Below are 24,849 nucleotides of genomic sequence, written 5' to 3'. Positions count from 1 at the left end.
TAACATTCAAGTGGAAAAATATTTTAAAAGATTGATTTGGGGGAAAACATTGATAGAATTGATATTAATTCTCGAAAGAAATCAAGCAGATATTTTTAAAGTTTCAAGAGTCATTTATTTCTCAGATTATAATAGAATACAAATTGCTACATGTGCTAGGAAATTTGATATATTCAGAAATCAGTAAGTAAATTTTTTTTTTTTAAATCTCCACTAGATGCAGTGGTACATGCCTATAATCCTAGCAACTCCAGAGGCTGAGGAAGCACAGGATCACAAGATGAAGGCCAGCCAAAGCATCTTAGTGAGACCCTCAGCAGCTTAAGGAGACCCTGTTTCAAAATAAAAAATAAAAATGATCAGGGATGTGGATCAGTGGCAAAGGGTTCTTGGGTTCAATACCCAGTAATGAAAAACAAACAAACAAACAGACACCCACAAAAAACCCCAACAATAACAAAACTATCTCCTATAAAGTATTTGCAGTTATATTTCACATGACCCTAAAAGAAAGTAAGTTCATTCCAATATTCCTCAACCTACTTTCATGTGCTTATATGATTTTTCTCTCAACTGCTCTGCTCTGGAATATTTCTGAAGAATATTTCATTGTCTCAGCAAGACAGTCTATGATAATACCACTACTCATTTCTATATCCGCCTCAACTCCTGCTCTCCAATCTTGGCAGGACTCAATATCCTCCTCCTGTATTAATATGGATTGACAGTGCCTCCTTTTGAACCATGATGGTTGGGACTTGCCTGGGGTTTTCTACAGTGATGTTCAATAAGTGAAGTTGGAATACACATATTTACAGGGTGGGACAGAGCACCCTGCCCTATACCCAGGACTTGAGGTTCCTGTATGATTTTGTCTTTGTTCCTATGTGCAGAAAAATTTCAGAAACAAGAACTTATTTCCTATGAGTCTACCCATTACTATAATTATATATTATAGATTTAATGCTTTTCTCTTTGGTTAAAGCACATTGATTTATTTAAAATGAAACACATATAAACTATTTAGAAGGTAATGTTTATCTGTTGAAAAGCCCATTCCTTTGCTTTCTTTTTTGAAAGCCTTACTGTTTAATAAGTATATTTAGGTATCCATTATTCTTGTTTGCAATTTATATTTTATTATTAGTATTATAAAGAATTATTTAAGTAACTTGAAAATACATTTTGGCCTAGAATATAAACTCCCAAGAAGGTAGAAATTTTTGTTCCTTTTATTCACTGCTATACCCCTGGGTAAATAGAACAGAATCCACTTGACTAATTCTATCACCCACTTCAAGCTTTTGCTCACTGAGGCTTATCTGGATTGCCCTAATTAAAGTGGCAACCCATCTACACCACCACTCCCACTCTCATTCCAGGTTCTCCCAACTCTAGTAAATTATTTTTCAAAATAGTTATGCTTTCCTAACATAAGTGTTCAGTTTATGAGGTTCTTAAAATTTCCAAGTGGGCAAATCAGAAAATACTGAATGCATAAATCTGGAATTTGAGAGAGAGCTGGACTTTAAATACAAATTTTGGAGTTACTGTCATGTAGAAGGTATATGAAGTTCTAAGACTTGAAAAGACGTTTTGAACAACTAATAAAAAAAAAAAAAAGAAAGGAAGAAAAGACTGCCAAAGAGGTAAATGTAGGCTGATAAAGAACAAAAAGAAATGGAGAGGCTGGTAAGTGCCTTGGGGGTGCTATATGAAGAGATTAAAGGGAAGAGGAAGAGTCTGTGTTTGCTTGCTCCAGGAACTGTGTATGGAGCCTGGGGCCTCTTGTGTGCTAGGCAAGAGTTCTATCTGGAGCTACATCTCCAGCCCTGAGAAATAGTAAATAGGAGGAAAAACTGATGAAGTAGGAGAAAACTGAGTGAATGTGGTGTCTCTGAGGTTAAGCAAAGAAAATGACTTAAGGAGCAGAGAGAAATTAACTGTCAAATACTGTTGATGGATCAGGTTCTATGGCCTCTGTGGACAATGGATTCAGTAAGGTAGAGGTCATTCGTGGGAAAAGAAAAACGAGACAAAGAACTTTTGGTGGAGTGATGAGCCAAAGATCATATTAGAGTATAATTAAAAGGATAGAAAAGATAGGAAAGCTGGTATAGAAATGAATAGAAAATTGAAAAACAAACAAACAAACAGACACCCACAACAGTTTAGTTTGCTGTTGTTGTTGTTATTGTTGTTTATTTGTTTTTTGTACCAGGATTCTTAATCCCTGAAACACATCCCCAGTCCTTTTTCTATTTTTATTTAGAGATATTGTCTCGTTAAGTTGTTTAGGGCCTCTCTAAATAAGTTGCTGAGGCTGGCTTTGTACTCGCTGTCCTCCTGCCTCAGCCTCCCAAGTCCTGGGACTACAGATGCCCTGGCTTGGCTTAGAAAAAAAAAATGTGTAAAATGGTGGAAATGATTTAATAAAGATCATTTTCTATGGGTGAAGAGGTAGAAGTATGGTAGACTATAATCAATTGGAAGGATTAGCTTTAAATAGAAGTGTGTGCATTTTTTTTGGTAACAGGCAAAAAGGCAAAGGGTATGGGTGGAGGTGTTGGTAGGTGGAGGGGGAAACAAGGCATGTGGAAGTTCAATCCCTTAAACTTTCTCAGTAGGAAATAAAATAATAAATTGAAAGAACAAGGTGTTGGAGACTTAAGGAAAGAAAAGAGTGTAAACCAGATGTGTAAGACCAAGGAAGACATGAATTAAGGATTTATAACATGGCAGTTGGGGTTGATGATCCTAAATTTAGTGCATGTCTACCTACATTTGGTTGTGTCTTCTCCTCCAACCACATTCAGTATTTAAACTCAGTTTAAAACTGGTCACAGAAGCAGGTTAAGCCAGGTCTGTGGTTTTGATAAGTGCTTGTGAAAAAGAGAAATTTTAATGATTGGTTATAATATTTAAAAGGAGTAAGAAGTGATCCAAGAGCTTTAAAAGAGTAATGTTCAGAGGGAAATTTTGGTAGGGTCAGTAGAATGATAAACATTCCCATGAGATTGGGTGGTAAGTGTTTGAAAAATAGGAGGTGGAGTACATAGAGATGCATGAAATTAAAGTGAAGGGTTGCATGAAAAGGACTAGGTAAGATCTTGAGAATGACTGCTGAGGTAGGGAGGAGATCACAATCATTGGGGAGAGGAAGACAAGAAAGACAAGGGATTGAGAGAGCTGGGTGTTAAACACTGTGCTCACCATTAATTAAATAGGAGTAGTTTTTCAGGAAAAGGGAGGGATTTCATAGGAATTGTGGAGCGAAGCCACATTGAAGAAATGTGGGTAATGTAGTTTGATTTACACTCAAAACTGTTTTATTATTTTCATTTGTTTCTTGTGTCTTGGCTTGTGGAAGTAAATGTGGTTTGGGGAAAAAAACAAAAACAAGAAAGATCAAGAAGGACAGTTATTCCACCTACTGGCCTAGGGGTAAGAAGTTAATATGAGAGGGAAAGAAAAGGATGCTAATTGTTGGGTGTGTGGGAAGCTCCCCGCTGAAGTTAAGTTTCCCTCTTGAGAGAACATCACAGAATCCCTTACCCCTTCCCCTCCTCTCTAAAGGGAACCAAGTTAAAGAACACCAAATTCAAAACTTTTCTGGACCAATCCCCGCAGGAAACAGTATCTGCTTGCCATTCCTGAGTCACTACGTTTATTTATTTTTATTTTTAACTCTAGTTGACTACTTTAGCCTTTGGAATTAGGTTTAAGAAAAAGTCCCCTTCCAAAATTGATAAGCCAATTTTGCTAAGATATTAATATTTTATTTTGCCCACTTTTGGCTTTAACTAACTTAGAGCTTTCATAACTGATTTATTTGTCTATAATTTTGCCAGTGCCACATTGTTTTTATTGCATTAACTTTTTAACATGTTTTCTATATCATAACTAATCCTATTTCCCCAGCATTCCCATTTCTTTTCTTTCCTTTTTTTTTGAACATTTCATCCTTTGTTTCTTTTTCTTATCTTATCACACTGGCTATAATAGCCAGTAGAAAAGAATAGAATAATATGGTGTAATTAGCATTTATGATTTTTTAGGCTCCAGAAATATTAATAGTATTTGAAAATTTCAAGTGTGTGTTATCTGGAGTATGTTCCTTTATATTTTTTAAATATTTCTATTTGATCTTTTTAGATATACATTGTATACCTAAAAGTACAGTGTGCAGTGTATTTTGACATATTATATATACATGGAGTATAACTTTTAATTAAGATTCCAATCTTGCTGTTGTACATGATGTGGAATTTTACTGGTCATGTACTCATATATGAACATAGGAAAGTTATGTCCAATTCATTCTACTTCCTTTCCTATTTATATCCCCCCTGCCTTCCCTTCATTCCCCTTTGTCTAATCCAATGAATTTTTATTCTCTCACTCCTTTATTGTATATTAGCCTCTGCATATCAGAGAGAACATTTGATTTTGGTTTTTGGGATTGGCTTATTTCACTTAGTATGACTGTGTCCAGACTCATCCATTTACCAGCAAAAGTCATAAAGTCATTTTTATGGCTGAGTAATATTCCATTGTGTGTGTGTGTGTGTGTGTGTGTGTGTGTGTGTAGAGAGAGAGAGAGAGAGCGAGAGAGAGAGCATTTTTTTAATCCATTAATTTGTTGAAGGGCACCTATGTTGTTTTCATAGCTTAACTATTGGGAATTGAGCTGCTATAAATATTGACGTGGCTGTGTCATTGGAGCATGCTTATTTTTATGTCCTTTGAGTATATACTGAAGAGTCGGATAACTGGGTCAAATGTTCCTTCTATTCCAAGTTTTTGAGGAATCTCTACACTGCTTTCCAGAGTGGTTGTACTAATTTGCAGTCCCACTAGCAATGTATGAGTGTATATTTTCCCCCCAGATTCTTGCCAACATTTAGTGCTTTTTGTATTCTTTCTTTCTTTTTTCTTTTTTTTTTTTTTTGGTGCTGGGGATTGAACTCAGGGCCACTTACTTGACCACTGAACCACATCCCAGCTCTATTTTATATTTTATTTTTGAGACAGGGTCTCACTGAGTTGCTTAGGTTCTTGATAAGTTGCTGAGGCTGGCTTTGAATTCCTGATCCCCTTGTCTCAGCTGGGATTATAGACATCGCAGCGGCTGACACTCGTGGCTCTTGTACACTTGATTGTTGACATTCTGACTAAAGGTAGGTGGAATCTCAGTGGAGTTTTAATTTGTATTTTTGTAATTACTCCGAGATGTTTTCATATATTTGTTGATCATTTGTATTTCTTCTTCTGTCAAGGGCCTTTTCAGTTCCCTGGCCCATTTATTGATTGGGTCACTTGGTTTTTGTTTGTTTGTTTTGGTGTTAAGTTTTTTGAGTTCTTTGTATATTCTAGAGACTGATGTTCTATCTGAGGTTTTGGTGTCAAAGATTTTCTCCCAGTCTGTAAGCTCACTGTTCATGTTGTGATTTGTTCTTAATCCCAAGGGGAAGGTTTTCCATATTTTGCCACTAATTATATTTTTGAAGATGTTTTTTAAATATATTTCTCAAACTAAGGACAGACTTTTATATTAAAAGATTGCTAGTAATGTCCTTTTTTTAAAAAAAGCAGAATGATTGCCTGTTAAATTTTATCAATGAATATATCTTTGCATATTTCGGCAAGGGTAAGATTGAATTTCAATTGACTGACCTTACTTTATTGGAATTGATTCAAATTGACCATCTCATTTTATCTTTTATTTACTATTACTGACTTTGATTGGATTTGTTCTAGTCCGATAGAATGTTAAACAGTACCTCATTTTTTGTGGAGGGGAGGAAAGAACTGGGGATTGAACTCAGGGGCACTCAACCACTAAGCCACATCTCCAGCCCTATTTTGCATTTTATTTAGAGACAAAGTCTCAGTGAGTTGCTCAGTGCCTTGTTTCTGCTGAGGCTGACTTTAAACTCATGATCCTCCTGCCTTTGCCTCCCAAGCCTCTGGGATTACAGACTTGTGACATGGTGCCCAGCTTGTACCTCATTTTCATTGTCATAAGATCATGTGTAAATTTATTTTAATGTTTGAAGGAACAGATCAATGAGCCCATGTAGAACTATGGGTTTCTTCATGAGATGGATAAGTTTTTAACTTTAAATTAAATTACTTTAAAAAGGAAAGTTGTTTACATTTTTCATTTCTTTAGTTTTCGTTTATTGCATTTGCTCAAATAAAGTTACTCATAATAGTCTCCTCTTAACTGTATAATGTCTAAGGATCTCTTTGATGTTTTCCTTTTCATTCTCATTATTGCTACTTTTGCTTTTCTTATTCCTGATCATTTTTTATAACCCTATAAATATTATTCAAGAACTGGTTTGGTTTTGTGAATTTTTTTGTTATGTATTTTCTTTTCTTTTTTCTTTTTTAAAGAGAGAGAGAGAGAGAGAGAGAGAGAGAGAATTTTTCTTTCTTTATTTATTTAGTTTATGTATTTATTTATATTATTATTTATATTATTTATTTATTTATTTTAGTTTTCGACACACACAGCATCTTTGTTTGTATGTGGTGCTGAGGATCGAACCTGGGCCGCACGCATGCCAGGCGAGCATGCTACCACTTGAGCCACATCCCCAGCCCTATTTTCTTAAATTAATGCATATGCAATTGTTTTTCTTGAATTTTATTTAGATAGAATTTATTTCTCATTTTCTAATGTCTTGCTGTGTACAGATGCTCAACACATAATGGGGTTACATTTTGATAAATTTATTTTAAGTTGGAAATATCACAAATCAATTGTGCATTTAACATACTTAGCCCACAGAACATTATAGCTTTGCGCTGTGGACTGTCCATTGTTTGCTCTCATGATCACATGGCTGACTGGGAGCTGTGACTCACTGCTGCTTACTAACAAAGCAAAAGAGCATGATGCTGCATATTACTAGCCTGAGAAATGATCAAAATTCAAAATCAGAAGTCCGGTTTCTCCTAAATGTGTACAATCTTTCCATCATCATAAAGTAAAAAACATCATAAACGGAGACATCATGACTCAATGACTGTCTATACTTAGTAAAGGAAACAAAAAATAACTATCTAATTTTGCATTCTGAACTTCACTTTCCTCTATGTAAATGTTTAGCTACATCTTACATGTTTAATGTATCTATCCATCTCTAGAAAGACCTATGTTGTATAATGATGTTTCTGTTAATGATGTGCTAAATACAGGATGATAGTTTCATATGATTATAATATCACCTAGTGCCACCGTCACTGTCATAAAGTGGTAGTGCAATGCATACCTCATGAGTCTGTGGTGGTGCGAGTGTAAACAAACCTATTTCACCGCCAGTTTGTATCAAAGTATAACATATGCAATTTTGTAAAGTACACAGTGAGATAATGATAATGCATGACAGTATTAACTGGTTTGTGTATTTACTATGCTATACTTTTATCATTATTTTAGAGTGTTCTATTTATTAAAAAGAAATTACTGCAAGATAATATGCCTCCTTACAATGGTAGCAGCTTCATGTGTAAGTGCATGGTGCACAAATGACCAAGGCAGGAGACTGGAAGCAAACCTTGGGTCAACAAGCTTTCCTCTATTCTGCAGTGGAGTCAATCCATCAGGCACAGGAGGACTCATTTTCTGGGTATAGAGATGGGCCCCTGGGTTATAGAAGGAGTCTGGGTTTCATAATTTACAATGAGGGCACATCAATCACTGGAGACTGCAGATGTACATTTTCAACAATCAGGGCTTTAATTGTGCAGGTTAAATGATTAACTCAGGAAGGCAGTTGTAACAAGTTTGAAACTCATTGTCACTGAGAAGAGCCCACAACTTGGTGTTCTCTGCTTATCTTCCTTCCTCTGGGACCCATTGTTACCTAGAACTTTACTATTTGCTTTTCTCCTTCCTGAATTCATTTGCAATGGGAAAGGGTAAAAGTCTAGGGCCCAGCGTTTCAGTACTTGCTTCCTTCCTTCAGGACCCACTGTGGTTGGGAAGGAGTGAATGTTTTCTTTTGGTGGAGGTGCTGAGGATGAACCTGGGAAGGGATGAAAGTTCGCTTTTTCCCTTGGGACCCACTGTTACTGGAAAAAGATGTACTGGAAGAAGTTTAATGTTTGGATGATTTTCCCTCTCTCTCAGGTCACACTGTCCTTCCGTTTTTCCTGGGGAGCTGTTTTATAGGAATATTATTTTTCTTAACCCTCTATCATGTATCTTCTGTTTATCATGTCTCTTGATTTCATCAAGGGGGTCACATTAATTGAATGACCTAGACCATCCAGGTCTGAATAAATACACTCTATGATGTTTATACAACAGTGAAATTAACTAAAGATGCATTTCTCAGAAATATCCCTTTGGTTAAGTGGTACATGACTTTATGTTTGCATAAACATAAATATAAGCTTCCTTTTGGTGAATTGTATCATATAATAATACTGTTTTCTTTAAAGATGCTTTTTGTTTTTAGTGTTAATGATTGAACTTAGGGCCTCACATAAACACTAATGAGCTACAACTTCAGTCCTTAAAATTTACTTTAAAAAGTATTCAAAATGGAATAATTTAATTCTAGGGTACTCAGAATAGTCTTGGATGTGGCAGGTAGATCAGATTCCAGGTATGTCTGACCCTGGTACTTGGATGACACTGCTTCCCAGGATGCAAGCTAACTTCTTGGAATAATCCAAATAATCACTTCTTGGAACAACCCAAATCATCACTTCTTGGAACAGTGTTTGCTCTTTTCTGCAAAACTGCTGAGCTGAAACATTCCTCTCTCTTTCTGTGAAACTGCCAAGTGTATGTTAATAATTGTTCAGTCCTGAACCAACTAGAGAACTTACCCTTTTGCCAACACCCATCCAAAATTCTGACAAAAAATTGATAAAACACTTTACCTTTATTCCACTTTCTTTTTGTGGTTTTGTGGTTTAAAGACCACCTCCATTTTGTAAAACGTTGGAGCCCAGACCCAAGATTGCTTGAATCTTGTGTTCCCAAGTTGCATACTTTACAAACCTGAAATAAACATCTTTCTTCTTTGTTCTCAAGAAGACTGAATTAAATGGGGGGTTGACATATTAAAATATATTTCTTGTAAGAAGCACGTTTAAATCTAATGACAGTCTTTTAAATGACATGGGAAGATAGTTGTAGGATTCTCAAAGTTTTATTTTCTGAGTTTTCTCCTTCTGAGAATCCTGACTTCTCAGATTTTTTTTTTTTTTTTCCTCCTTGGCCCCTTCTCTTTACCCTTGCAAAATATAAGTTTTTCAGGTTTTTTTTCCTGGTTCTTATTCTTGAATTCTGCATGCATTTCAGTTTTTCTGTTTCTTTCTTTATTTTTCTGTAGGCTAAGAATTAGTAAATCCCCAAGGGAATGTTGACTTGCCTCTATTGGGTTCCTCTTTTGAAATTTTGTAGCTTTAAGTGCTGTTTGCTTCGATATCTCTCCAAAGCCTCCAGACAGCTTTTCACTCTGTGCTTTATCTGAATTTTTAAGTTGTTTGTAGTAGGATTATTAGAGTGCCACTGCTAAAAATGAATGTGGGTGTTCTGAACCTGGAGGCCCCCGGATGGACTGTTGACCATAAGAAGTGGGATAATTTTCCTAAGTTACTTCCAAGAAGCTGACTATTGAGGCACCCATCTGTAAATATAAGTATACAGTGTGTTTCTCATCATGATTTTAAACAAGCCCATCTTTTAAAACCATTGAGATGAACCACATTTGGATATTGCTTCAATCTCCATCCTTCAGATTAGTGCTAGAGTGTGGGGAGTAAAGCAGGATGAATCCCTGAGACCTTTAATCTTCTTTACTTGAATACTAAAATACTAATAAACCAAATTACGACTGTTACTTATACCATTGGGCTATTGCAATTAGCTTAATGAGTGACTACTAATGGGGCCCTGGGTATGGCTTTGCTATGCATTTTTGTGGTATTGGTGTCACCTAACTAGCAACATATGGCCACTCAAATTAAAAGAGACAGGTAAAGGAATATCTGCATAGTTTCTATGACCCATAGGGGTTGCTATTTCATGGCAGTATTTTACTACTGGAGCATATTACAGAAATACTACAGGGAGTTCAGCAAGAGAAACCATAACGAAGATAAGGAATAAAAAAGTTAATGATAATATTGATTTATGGTTTTTCTCCTAAATCCTACTTATTATTTGTGTTGAAAAGTGTGGTGGCATCTATGTGTGACTAATGAAAATAGCTGAAGGATGCTATATTATAAGTGTTCACTTGTTTTACTCCTATACACACAATGAACATAAAAGAAATAATTACCATAAATTTATGGTAACTTCATAACATGAAAGCAAGGTGTCAAATTAAACTATCAGAATAACAAACAAACAAAGCAGTGTCTTTGACAATGTTGAAAGTTAGTTGAGTCCTTTGATCCTGGGAAGCAAATAAAATTGGAGAAATCTCCCCATCAGTTTGTGTTCTGAGTGGTGGTGGCTGGTCTCAAAGGAATCATCTTATTTTCAAAAAAGATCTGCATCCATCAGTTTTCAAGACTCACTTGTCTATCTGCCCACATAAAATTTAAGATTCTTTTTACAATAGTCTGAATTAAGTTCTTTCCTTAATTATCTGGAATATTTTATCTTTGAAGATAGAAGACTTTAATAAAAATATGATTTTATGCATGTATGATAAAGTAGCAGGGTAATATGCAAAAAAAACCCCCCAAATCCCAAACCTCTAGTTATTTATGAAATTACAAGTGAAAGTGCCAAAAGAATACAATTCAAAGGTATCATTTACATGGGAGAAAAATTAGTGATCTAAATGATTAAGCTGAAATGTTTTCAATAACAGTATAAAAGGAAAAAGAGAAGGAAGTATGTAAGAAAAGTGAAATTAATGCACAGAATGTCTGCAGGAAGTTTCAGTTAGTAGTTGTGCAGGAAGAGCTATAAGAATGGAGGAAAGGCAAATTTCAAAAAAATTGATTATTGACATGTTCAGAGAACTGAGAAAAATGATTTCAGATCCAAAAGTTTTACAAGTGCCAAGGTGATATATCTTGGAAGAAAAAATATTCCCATCTTGAGCCACCCTAGTGGAATGTGTGGTACATGAGAAAATCCTAAATCGCTTCGGAATGGAAAATCTTGAACAGTTTACTTAGTAAGGTGAAAGGAAAGCGAGGAACCAGGAGATGGGCAATGGAGAAATGAAAGACAGAGAACAGGCAGAGGTGGAGATCAGGCAAACAAACACAGGAGAGTTGATTTGTCAGAGCTGACAAATAAAGGCACATCTCTCCACAGATGGAAAGAGGCAACACAGGCTTGAGTTCTAGGGCTTTTATAGGGGAAGCTCAGGGAGTAGTGATTAAGTGTGTGGTTGATAGCCTTTGGGTGGGAAAGAATGCTGTGGTTAAGGGTGGGGCTGGTATGAGGGAGTGGTAATACGCCTTTGGGCAGGAAAGAACCCAGCAGTGAGGGATTGGTTTGGTATTAGGGACTGGTGAGCCTTTCCCCAAAAAGCCCCTGGGCAGTAAAATGGTGACTCTCACTTAGGATAGCCACCCAGATGCTAAGCAAGGACCTTACATAAGGAGGCACAGAATACCATCAGTTATTTAAATGCTTTTGCTATCAAACAATAATGCTAGCTAATAAAGCACACTATTCTAAGCTCTTTGTGCATGTTTTCTCTTTGAATTGTATTATCTGGTATAGTGGGTGTTTGTTATTAGCCTTATTTTATAGGAAAAGAAGTTTCTACATAATGACATTAAGTACAGCTGATGAGTGGAAGATAGAGAAACAAATCCAAGAAGGCTATTTCTAGCATCAATACTTTGGACTGCGTTGAGGAAAATGCATTTATGTAGATGAAACTATCATTCAAAAGTGAGGGCAAAATAAATAGTTTTAGACCTGCCAGGACTCAGATGTTTTTTTTTCTTAATGAAATCACAAAAGAAGAGAATGTAGATACAAAGAAAAGGTGAAAGAATTGAACTCTGGCAATTCTAATGTTTAGAGTTTGGGACAATGATCCATGAAAAAGAAACAGAAATAGTGGTCAAAGGAGGAGAATGCAGCTCGAGACATGAAGTAAAGAAAGTGTGGCAAGAAAAAGGAAAAATACAAAAATGGAAAACGCTCCTGCTAGGTTGAAAGTGAGGAGGATAAACATGTAAGGGCTGGATTTGGTAATGTGGAAAAGTTGATGGAGACAAAAACCTGGCTGCAGTGGAGTTTTGGAGGAATGGGAACGGAGGCTTGAGGTAGAGCAGGTATCTATGCTCCTTGACCACAGGTCCACTGTGATCACGTGGACCCAGACATGGCACAGAAACCCAGTCCAACTTGGCAAAAGATCTAAACTTAAATTGCAACATTTTAAAACCGCCCCCCAAAGTATATAGGAATATCATTATATCTTACAGGAAGAGCTTCTTGAGCAAAGCACAAAATACAGAAACTGGACTCCACAAGAAGTTAAAACAGTTTGAAACAGGCTAAAAAACAAACAAACAAACAATAGACTGGTGAAAGTATTTTCCATTAATAAAGGAGGGAAATATTTCAATTTTAGCAAAAGACAAAAGAATATCAAAACTTTGGATAATTCAAAAAAGTAATTTAAAATTGAAAAACCAATTTAAAGAAGATGAAATACAAATAAAGAAGATGAAATACAAATAAGCAATACATATACAAAAATAAATTTAATATACAAGAAAGTAGGGGAATGCAAATTAATAAAATTGAATACTTTCTTGTCCATTTCTCCTGAGAAAATGTAAACATTTTAAAATATGCTAAATTAGGATGATGTTGGAAAAATAATTATTCTCATATGCTGTTGAAGGAATGTGGAGCAATTTTGGAGCCACTTTTACAAATCTCTGTCAAAATTTAGTTGATAGTATAAAGGTTAGAATTTAGTTTTACATACATTATTTTTCTTGTGCAAAATGACACATGTTCAGGAATATTTATTTGTAATAGAGTAAAAACAAATCAAATGCCAATCTATGGTTGCATAGTTAAGTGTATTACGTGATATTTTGCAACTTTAAAGAAAGCAAACTTTTTTTTCATGGAAATATAAATTATTATGATAATAGGAAGTAACCTTCAATATTAAGTGTGAAAAATCAAGTTGTAATTTTACTTATTAATCAAATTAGATTTTAAAAAGGTACATAATTATAAGCCAGACTCAGAAAGTCAAGGGTTGTATGTTTTATCTTATATGCTAGAGAGAAATAATGATTTTTTTAAAACAGGATTTCATGAAAATGGAAGGGAGAACAGTAGAGCAGGAAAGGGGAGGAGCAGCAGAATGAAATTGATCAAAGTATGCTGTGAGCATGTATGAATACATTGCAATGAATTCCACTTTATTTATAACTGATACACCAACTGAAAAAAAAATTAATAGAAGGAACACCAGTAGAATAAAGAAAGGGAATTGGGGAAGGGCAGTAGAGAGGGAAAGGGATAGTAACCAAGGATTGAAATGGAGCAAATTCTGTTATATGCATTTATGAATATATCAAAATGAACTCCACAGTCATATAAACCTATAATGTACTAATAAAACCATAAATTATAAGAAGAGACATAATAGCTATTATAACCTAAATGTTTGTGTCCTGTCAAAATTCACATATGATTACAATCCCTGATGCAGTAGTATCAAGAAGTGGAATATTTGGCAGGTGAGGGTTCTGCTTTCAAGAATGGGCTTAGGACCCACATGCATGTACTGAGGGACTTTGCTTGCCCCTTCCACCACCTGAGGACACAGATAGAAGTCACCATTTATAAAGCAGAGTGTCCTGACCTTGGACTTCCCAGCCTCCAGAACTGTGAGCAGTGAATTCTGTTGTTTATAGGTCACAACAACCTGAAAAAGACTAAGAAATTTGGCCACTGAAGATGCATAAAAGAAAGTTTGAAAATCTACATCAAAAATGTTTGAAGTCTGAGGTTTGGGCTTAGGATGTGGAGGAAGAAGAGTAATGTACCATCATCCCTTTCTACTCCATTGAATCCTTGTTTGCATGGAATGGTGGTACATCACCATTTGAAGTTTGTAATGAGTAGTGCTGTATTTTAAAGGAATGAAATTTATTTTTTATTTTAAAAAAGAGATAAAGAAAAATAACTATATTTTCATATGACAGAATATACCAAAACCAATTATGCATGGATTTTGAGTTTCTCAAAATTAAAAGAATCATTATAAAAAAAACCCTGAAAAACATCACTTCTTGTTTAATCTGAATGTTTGCATAAAATATGCATGACTATTTTGATATATGCACATGAAATTAGACACATATGGAAAATATGTGAGTGGCTAGTTCCGGAATGACATTTTCTACTTCTATATATTTCTGAAAACTTTATTTTTTTTCAAAGAACAGTTATTATGTTTTATAATGGGGTGAAAAACTGAATCAACTTCATCTTATGTAATTGTTATGTAAGTTCTAAGACTCTGGCTTTGCATGAGCGTGTATGCCTTTTTCAGTTTGACTAAGAACAGAACAAAGGGTGCAACAGAACCGAAAGAATGGATTTTCCTTGCACATACCCGTGTTTACTTTGACATTATTATATTAAATAATAAGAACCTGAAAAGGGAAATTGAATATTGATTATTCGTCTCTTTGGTATTTAGCTGCGTGAGAAGGGACACTGGGGAGGGAACTGTGGCTTGGTTATTAACTTTGCAGAGCCTAGTAAGTTTATTTTTAGGTTCTGAACATTTCTTTGAATTATTTGGCTTTTCCACCTTGGAATTGCATTGGCCTTGTGGAAAGGTAGTGTAGTCCCCATTGCATTTGACTGAGTTCCTGGCTTGTGGGGAGAAGCCAGGTCCCACATAGCTAAGGGGATCACAGGCATTTTGTATCAAGTGTCTGTATTAAGGAACTTGCAGTCAAGTGGAGGGAAAGTTGGCTCCGGGTTCATGGCATGATTTTCCTGATCATGATCTTTTTATGTGAATGGAAACAAGTTGAACTTGACTCTTCATCAGAATACAAACAAACGCAGGTGCTCCAAGTTCAATGTTAGGTACCCTAGCAGAGAATAGAGGACAGTTAAACAATAGCTTAATTACAATTCTAATAAGAACTTCAATGTAGAATTTTGTTATGGACTGAATTGTGTTTCCCTTCACAATAATATGTTAAAGTCTTGGCCTCGAATACCCCAGAATATGATTGTTTGAAGATAGGGTCTTTAAGGGAATAAAGTTAAAATTGGCCACTAGAGTTGACCATAATGCAATCTGATTGGTGTCCTTATAAGAAGAGGAAATTAGAACATGCAGAGAGACACCAGGGATGCTCAAACACTGAGAAAAGGTCATTTGTAAACCAAGGAGAGAGACCTTAGGAGAAACCAAACCTGCTGACAATTGAACTTGGACTTCCAGCTTCCAGAGATGTAAGAAAATAAATGTCTGTATTTAATAGACTTGATCTATGGATTTTTGTTTTGGATCACTAGAAAACTAAAACAAAGTTCAAGGGGCTCTTAGAAAGTGTAATGGACAAAGATGACTTATAAGATGCAAAGAGAGGTTTTAATCCCTGATCTGAAGAATGGGTATTAATTAACTATGGTGGTCTGGTGAAAGCAATTGATAAAGAAGATACCCAAGAGAAGTCAGAAGAAATTAAACAGGACATTCATGTGATCTTTTCTGTAGTTAGAGAAGTAAACAGTTACAAAATGAAAACCAACAAGGAAGTTTTCTAACAAGACAGTTTTTGTGTTGCTCTAATTGATGCTGTGTAATGTCTAAAGCAAGAGTTTACTATTGTGGTAGCTGGAAAGTCCCAACAGCATAGAACCAGCATCTGCCAAGGTCTGCTCTGAGTTCATTACATGGTAGAGAAGTGGAAATACAAATAGCCACTTACAGAAAGACTAAATATGTGATCCCTCTCAATTTATAGTGTCCGCTCTCATAAGAACTAATCAGTCCTGTAAGAATTTTTCCCTTCTGAGTATGGTGTATCCATGATCTAATCACTTTCCATTAGGTCTGACCTCTTACAGATCCACTACCAAATCTCAACACCATATTGAGGACCAAGAGTCTAGCAAATGAATCTTTAAGGGACACACTGAAACCATACCCATTCCATAGCAGAAGTGCACTGATGTTGGGGAGCACAACAAGAAGGTCTTGCACTGACTAAAATGCAAGTGGTCAGCAGCAGAGGTTTGGAGGAATACTAAGATATCGGAGGTGCTTGTTCACCCTAATTAACAAGTCTGAAGTGGAATCCAAATTTAAATAGCCCAAAGAGAGAATAGCTATTGTACTATTAGAAGGCTCCTTTAAGAAATTTATCTGTGAATGCCTGAGTAGGCAGGGGAAGTTGGAATGGTGACCATATTTAGAGGACTGCTTATGTAGTTTTGGAATTCTCTGCCTTAGTTTTCAGCATTTGGAAACAGCAACATCAACTGGGAACTTGTTAAAATGCCAGTTCTAGAGCACTATCTGACCTAATGATCAGAACACCTTGGGCAGAGCCTAGAGAACCACTGTTTTAGAATATTCTTTAAGGTTTATGGAGATAGAAGATAGCCAGAGAAAGTTCTCAAAAGAGATGGAGTTTCCTTCTCAATTTTCAATCCTTTTGTTCACTTATTTATGTCCAATTAAAAAAGAGAATGGAAATGTGTCAATATACTTTCACCTATACTAGAAACATTAGTGAGTAAATCTAAAATATATGAAACTTCATTCCATAACATCATGGGCAAATTTTGTGAGGTTGCTGCTTTAAGGTGTATTAAAAGTTTAATTTTTTTTTTTTGGTGTGTTTGTTCTTCTCTATCCACTTCAATCCCCCACTTTCACTGATTTAATGTGACGTTGTTATGTGCACTCCATTTGAAGAAATATTACTTTGGCTTTTATAACTTCTCTCTGCTTTTTTACATACAGAAATTTTGCCCTTAAGCAATTGTGTAAAGCTTTCAATTTTAAATTCTGAAATATATATCTCTTTTAGATTATATTCATTTGTTCATCATCCTTTCCAAGCCCTTTAATAATTTGTAATTTTCAAAATTTGAGCATTAACCATTTATATATTTTATGGCTTTTTTTTTCTCACTCACTTGTATTTGACATATTTCTGAAATCAGGAATGATGTCTTCTTTGTCCGTATTACATTTTGTAATCACCAATGAATGGGAATGAGAGCAAAGGATACAGAGATGCTGCAGGCCCCTGTCTATTATGTACAGAGCTTAGCAGGTAATCCTGGTCAATACCTTTTAGCCTTTGTGAGTGTGACTACAACCAACACTGACAATGGCTCTCTCACCAGAACTCTGCTCTGCACAGCATTTTCATTATTGATTGACTAGTTCACTCTTTCAAACTCTAGTCAGTTTTTGATTATGCGAACTTGATTGTGTTAGGTTTATAGGTCTCATGCACAAAAAAATCCCCTCTTTTGTTATTTTCTTTCTTAGTAAGAACTATAAAATAACCATAATCTTTTCCTAGTGTATTCAAAATATCGGCTTGAAAACGTACTTAAATTCTAGAAAGCTTTATAAAAATTTAAATTACAATGGCACTGTCTTTTGTGCTTGTCATTATCTTTCCTAGGCTTTGTCACTTCCATGGCAACACACACTGTATTTTACTTTGTGTTTAAAAATTATTTATGCTGAGCCATAAACTAGGTTTTTTTTTATGAATATTCAACAAAGCCTTCCAAGTGGTAAAATGTTCCACTCCTTGTCTGAAATCCTTCCCACACACAAGTTCTAAATTAATCCTTTCAAGTTCAGCTCTGCTCATGTCACTCCCCTGCTCAAAACCCATCAATGACTCCCATGGTTGAACAAGTAGGGGGCACAGTCATTGAGCTGAATTCCTCATCCTTACCCTTGACAGTCCTGTCTTGACCTGCCTTTACTTCCTCACATATAACCTGCTAACATACATCTGAGGATGCTTTGCCCATAAACCACAGAGGGCAAATTAAAAGTTGCATAAGCAATAAAGACATTATTATATAACTCAAAGGAAGTATGGAAGTAACAGGACAATGCTTGTTTAATTAAAAATCTCAGTATGATTTTGGTCCCAGGACACAATCTCTGCAGTTACCTTGATCCTTCCTTAGCAGTCTTGAGATGGTGGTTTCTCTTCAAATTGTCACTCACTAAAAGAAGAAGAGAAAAAATTCCCATCTGATGTCTACCAGAAATGAGAGAATCCTTCCTGAGGCCTTCTGGCAAGCTTTCCTTAACATCTGTCAGACAGCATGTGTGTCACACAAACCACATGCCTAGACCAGAATTGACCTGTGTTGACAAATAAGCAGCCCTGACAGAGGATTCCAGCTTCCCACAGAAGACAAGATTGCTGACAAGATGAAGGAAAGCAGGGCCCAAAAAAGAGAGGTGTCTGTCAATGGCTTGTACTAGTCAACCATGCCCTCCAAGCAACTAAGCTGCTCATTTTTAAAGTTAAAATTTAAGAATTATTCATTTTGTTGTTGTTATGACAATTGCATGCATGGGAATGTGCCTGAAAAAGGCTTTATAATATATACTATATATTTTTTTCTGAAATCATATTCCAGTCCCTGAGATGTCCAAATGCTCTTGTCTCAAGTTTGTTTGTTCTGATCTCCTCTTGCCAATATCAAAGCATCTTCAGAGAATTAACCTTCTGCACCCCCTTTTCCAAGGATTGGGCTTATTTATCACTGATCAATTCTACAAATGTTCCTTGTGCTTTTCAACAACCAAAAAAGCATCCATGCAAACAGATGAAGATCAGGCTGGACCTTCTTTTTGCAGATTTCAGAGTTCATTATACTCACTATTTTATAATTCACCCAGGTCACTCACTCATTATTCCTTATATAATTGCTGAATCCCTTCTCCCTGGATTGCAGTTGTTTTCATCCTTCTCTTCCTAAATCCAAATGTGTATTTGATTCATCTAGTTAGTTAAATAATACCTTCTTTATTAAGTCTGAATATGATAAAAGAGTACATAAAAGAGTGGATTTTAGGGAGTGATTAATGAGTTGGACTTTTTTGTTCACAAATAAAAACATAAGTGAAATTTTTATAGATTTATTTATATTTTTGAAGTAAATTAATTATAAGTACATTTATATGGGCAGGCATTTGTCTTTAATTTATTTATTCATATATGTAGAAGCATTAATTTTATAAATGCATTAATGAGAGAAAATGTACAAGTTTATACATATTTGACAAAATAACTCTTGAATATTCTTAATGAATACATCTCTGGAAGTGTTTTCTTCTTATGAGCTGTTAAAGTATTTGCTATATATTGAATGTAGAGAGTCATTCACAGAAAGAAAATGTGGTACTAGTCAAATAAACTGCTTGCATTATTTACAGTTAGCATTAATTATTTATCTTCTAGTTTAATTGATTTAAACTATACCAAGGGATAAAACATAAGAGCTTTTTTATTGGTGTAGGTTTAGTGCTTGAAAATTTAATCTCTTGAGTACTGTAATAAATGGACTTCTTTTTCCAATTATTCTATCTCTAATAAATGCAATTTGAGAGAGATCTGTATATTATCTTAGAAAATGTTTATATATTTGAAATGCCATGCAAAACACACATAATTTAAATTGTTAATCTATGATATCACTGAATGACTGAAAATGGACCCATCCATTAATCTGAATAAAATTGAATATAATGCCTATTTATTCTCCTTTACTGGATGGCTTTTATTTTCCAAGAAATTATGTGTTGTTTGTTTACTTGTCTTATTTTCACTCTTTCTATCCTGCTTATAAGTGGCATATTTCTTTGAAACAACTTTAAATTTGAGAAATTTGGTAATGTATGTAACTTTTTAAAAAATATTTTTTAGTTGACAATGGATTTTTTACTTCATTTGTTTATTTATATGTGGTGCTGAGGATGGAACCTAGGGCCTCACACATACCAGGAAAGTGCTCTACCACTAAGCCACAACCCCAGTTCCATATATAACATTTTAAAATGATCTCCTTAAAAATTCTAGGCAAGAACAAATGAAATTTATTCATTTTATATTTTTTAATTAAATCATCTTCAATTTGTGTAAGTTGTGATGTTTCTGCAAAATTTTAGTAGATACTCAATATCAGATACTATGATATTTTTTGTAAACTTCATTATGTTAATAATCTGAAGAAAGTTAATGTATATTTTTTACTTCCTCCCAAATTTTGTCTTCCTAACTAACATGTCACCCACAAACCCAAATGATCCAAAGGTCATTTTTAATCATTTATATATACTAAGTTCATATATTTGAATATGTCCATCCAGTGGTTTATGATGTATAAAGATTTTTAATACAGAAAGCCTCTGCAAATGGATTTATTTACAAGCTCTTTGCTATTCTAGAAAGTTCCTCATCTTAGTATATACTCTCCTAGAAGTGCCCCAGTAATCTCCAGCTAACAGATTGCCTTGAACTTGCCTTGCCTCTTCTTATATAACACAACCCAGGGAGTCTTCCTGAGGTAAGAAACCAATTTGCTCCTCTGTGAATCTGTACAGTGTTTGGAACTCTTCTGAGCTAACAGTGAAACTTCTGGGCTGACAAGGTATTCATGTGCACATTCAGACACACACACATTCTTATAAGAGCAAAAATAAAAATCTCCATGGTAAATAAAATGATAACATAATTTGGTAGGAGAATAGATTATAAATATATAAAAGTAACAAGATTTATTTGCTGTATCCATATAAGTTGAAGAATTTTTTTTTCTAAATTATTTTTTAGAATGGATCCCCTGACCAGGTCTACCTTTGGCAGATGTCTTCTATAAAGAAAAATAGTGTGTTATCCTAGAATAGGACTTTCTGTTGGGGAAAGTGCTTTGATGAGAAAAACACTCAAGCAGCATTCCAGGGAGCTGAACTGCGAACCATTAAGCAATACTGGTCTGGACTCTGGTTTTAGTTCCCTTGATAATCATTCTTATTTTCTCCTCTTTGTTTTTGGGAAAGACTGTTATCATGATTCTTTTATCCTTCTCCTGGTGATACCATACATCTTTTTTCTTAAATCATCTCCTAGCTTCCATTGACAAAGATCAGAAGATTATGTCCTCAGCAGCGATTCATCACATCTGGGAACTTTTGTGCTCTTGTGGATGAGGAGTGAGGTGTATTTAGAACGATGCCACATCTAAGATCTGTGTGGATACTTTTCCAATATTAATGGACAAATATTGCAAATAATTGGCTACCAAGAATCCAAAAAATCATGGCAAAACTCTTGACTGGAAATTCCAGTTTTAATTATCTCCGTATTGCCAGTTGAGATTCTAGACTTTATTCAATTCTGACAATTCTGCTGCTTCTGTCAGGGTATGCATTGTAACAGTGGTGGCCCGAGTGGCAAGTATTAAGTCAGAAATACCACTGGACAGGTACTTTTCCCCTATGGAGCTCAAAGATTTACTTCTTTTAGCTCAGCTTGTGATGTCTGATGGTCTGAGTCTCAAGATAGGTCCTGTGGCACAACATACTTCTATTTGATAGTATTTATAGCACTTTTAAAATTAATATTTCTATAATAAATCACCTAAGAACTCCATAAAAGCAGAGAATACACCCTTTTTTAAATACCATTGTTTGTTTAGCACCTTGTAAACATTCAAGTAAAAAATATATCTGTGAATGTGTGAATGATGTAACATTTAAGTGTTTTGTTATAAATTTTAGAGACTATGGTAACATTTCAAAGCCAGTGCTCTAAATTCTCAAATTTCCCCAACTTATGCAGTCATATTTTAAATATTTGATTACCAATCTAGATACCTTTGATTTACAATAACCCAAATGGAGATATCTCAAAATGCCAACAATCATACTAAATTTTCTTAATTATAAGAATCTGTGAACTGTTTAATAAGTAGGGAATATTTGAACTCTAGGGGCTATTGGGTTGTATTTAAGATAATTCATTTAGAACAACTTACTGAATAAATTATTTCATATGACCCTTCCCTTACATTAAGATAAACATTAATACATCTTTAATTTTTTAAAGTAGTAGCTCTAAATTTTGCAGACTTCCTGCTCTATATAGTGATGTTTTTAAAAACATGGAGTAAAAAGGGAATATATTTGTGTTTAGTCTCATATATCAAATGTAACACACTGAAAAATACTGGTACATTATACCAGATTTTTCAGAGGAGAGTTGATAGTGCATTCAACTGGACCCACCATTCATTATTTTAATGAAGATTAATAACATTTTATTTGGAGTAAAGTGGCATAGTCATTGAATTAATGGAGTACTCTCCCTAAGATCACTGATAAAAATACCATATCACTTTTCAATTGTTTAGTTTCTTATAACCATCTTTCATGTTTCTGGCTACATAAAAATCGAAATGTTATTTGTTGAATAGAGCAGTTAAATGCTACTGATATTTCTCCAATGCAAGGAATAATTTGAAATTATCAATCTTTTCTTAAAATAGCAATTGCAAGTGTGAAAGTAAAATAAATATGTCCCTGAATATAGAAGAGATGAAATATGTCCTTTCCTTCCCTCATAATCAAAAGGACTTGATAGAAACCATTCTTCAGAAGTTAATATTATTAAGCTGAGATAGAATAGTGACATGATCATCAACAACTTTCTCTCATTTCCTCTGAACTGGCAACAAATAAAACAAATGAAACTTTGATACTTTGTGAAAGAGGTTAATTAAGTGGCAATCATGATTTAAGCATAAATGAGGAAGAAGAGAAAGGGAAAGGGAAGAATTAAAAAGGAGCCGAGGCAGTCTTCTGAATCAAGAGATCATTCTACATGTCAAGTATCCATATGAGCACATGCCCACAATACAAATGAAATAGTAAGCATCACAACTTGGGAAAGGGCAAAAAAAAATCATTGGCTTTTATGTAGTTATTGTTTTGAGGACAAACAATGAATTGTGACTAAGTCATCTGAATAAAACTCTGGTTCATTCTAAAATGTTAATCCATTTTGGGGATCATGAAAAATAAAATCATAATAATTCCCTCTTTCATGAATAAGTAAATCTTTGAACATCTGCTTTTATATGATATGTAAAGGAGTTTCTTTTTCCTAGAAACTATGTTGATCCAGATATGCAAGAGTTTTAGGAGGCAAATAATTTGGTACTCTTGTTCTGATATTTCATTGACAGACAGGAAGAAGCTGATATTGCGTTCATATGAACCGAGTCCCTCATTCTATGTGTGAATTCCACATGCCTAGAGTATCTTCTTTTTCAGCTTCACCCAACCAGATTCTAGGGCACAAGGGCATCACTGATAGTGTGGAATTGAATACAGAACTCAAAGCAAGAAAGAAAGGGTATACATTTAACATTGCATGAAAATGCCCATTAGGTTCCTTTCTTCCCCAAAATTGCTCCATTTGATTTCTCAGCTACCAGTTCTGCCATTTTTCTACTTCCAAATTCAGCAAAAGTCTTCAATGTGTTCTAAATTCTTCTCCTTCATTTCCTGGAAACATCTATGAAGATGCTTTTCTTTTCCTATCCAATGAAGTTCAGTTTAAATTGGATCAGTCAGTAGCTCTAAATTTTGCAGACTTTCCTGCCCTATATAGTGATGTTTTAAAAAACATGGAGTAAAAGGGGAATATAGGATTATGCACGTGAAGCCAAAGAATTCATTCTTTATTAATGCATAACATTCTGAGTAGGCAAAGGAGATTCTAAATGCAAAAAAAAACCATATTCAGTTAAAATACGTGAAATAGCCATGTGCAATTGATTTTGACCTATAGAAATAGCAACTTCATATGGCTCATCCTAACACATTTTTTTTCAAGTGAAAGTTTAAACTCAAATAATGAGCTTGTTTTAGTCGCCTTTTTTTTTTTTTTCTTCTGTGACTAAAAGACCTCACAAGGACAATCATAGAAAGAAAAGTTTATTTGGGAGCTCATGGTTTTGGTGATCTTAGTCTATAAGTATTTTTACCTATAGACTATTTGTGCCTGCTTCATTCTTCTGGGTTCCAGGTGAGGTAGAACATCATGGCAGAAGACTGTGGTAGAGGGGAGAGGTTCACATGATGATCAGGAAGCAGAGAGAGAAAGATCTGTGCTTTAAAAAGAGAAAATACAAACAGGAAAGAATGGTCTTCAAGGATTCACCTCCTCCAAGTATACCCTACCTGCCTACAGTTACCATCCAGTTAATCCTCATCAGAGATTAACACACTGGTTAGATTAAGACTCTCATAACCCAATCATTTCACCTCTAAGCCTTCTTGCATTATCTCACTCTTAGCTTTTGGAGAACACCCAATATCTAAACTGTAACAGAATGTATCAAATGCACTAAGCCAGAGTGGAGCTGATAACATATTGTCAGTGCTTTAACATATACAGAATTGACTTTAGGAAGTTTGAGTTGCCTTGAATTATTATCAGTGTTTCAGGATGCCTTCAGATATTGACATTCAAGTGGGATTTACAGATAGGGGAAAACTTAAGCTCTTCTCCTGACAGCAATTGAAATGAACACAAAAATAGAAAAAGCAGGGCTGACTATATCTGTGCTGAAAGCTGGGGGCTTTGTTCAAAGGCAAGATAAGATGTGCATTTGTCAATACATTTGAGATGATGAACTTTTGCTAAAAATATAAAAAGAATACAAGTAAAAGAAAACTTGAGTGAATTAATTTTTGTCAAGAGTTTAACCTTTATTTCACTTATTTGTTTGTATGTGGTTCTGAGGATTAAACTCAGTACCTCACCTGTGCTAGGGATGTG

This window comes from Callospermophilus lateralis, chromosome 1 (genome assembly GCF_048772815.1).
Source record: "Callospermophilus lateralis isolate mCalLat2 chromosome 1, mCalLat2.hap1, whole genome shotgun sequence".
Taxonomy (NCBI): domain Eukaryota; kingdom Metazoa; phylum Chordata; class Mammalia; order Rodentia; family Sciuridae; genus Callospermophilus; species Callospermophilus lateralis.
This window is presented reverse-complemented; position numbering follows the sequence as displayed.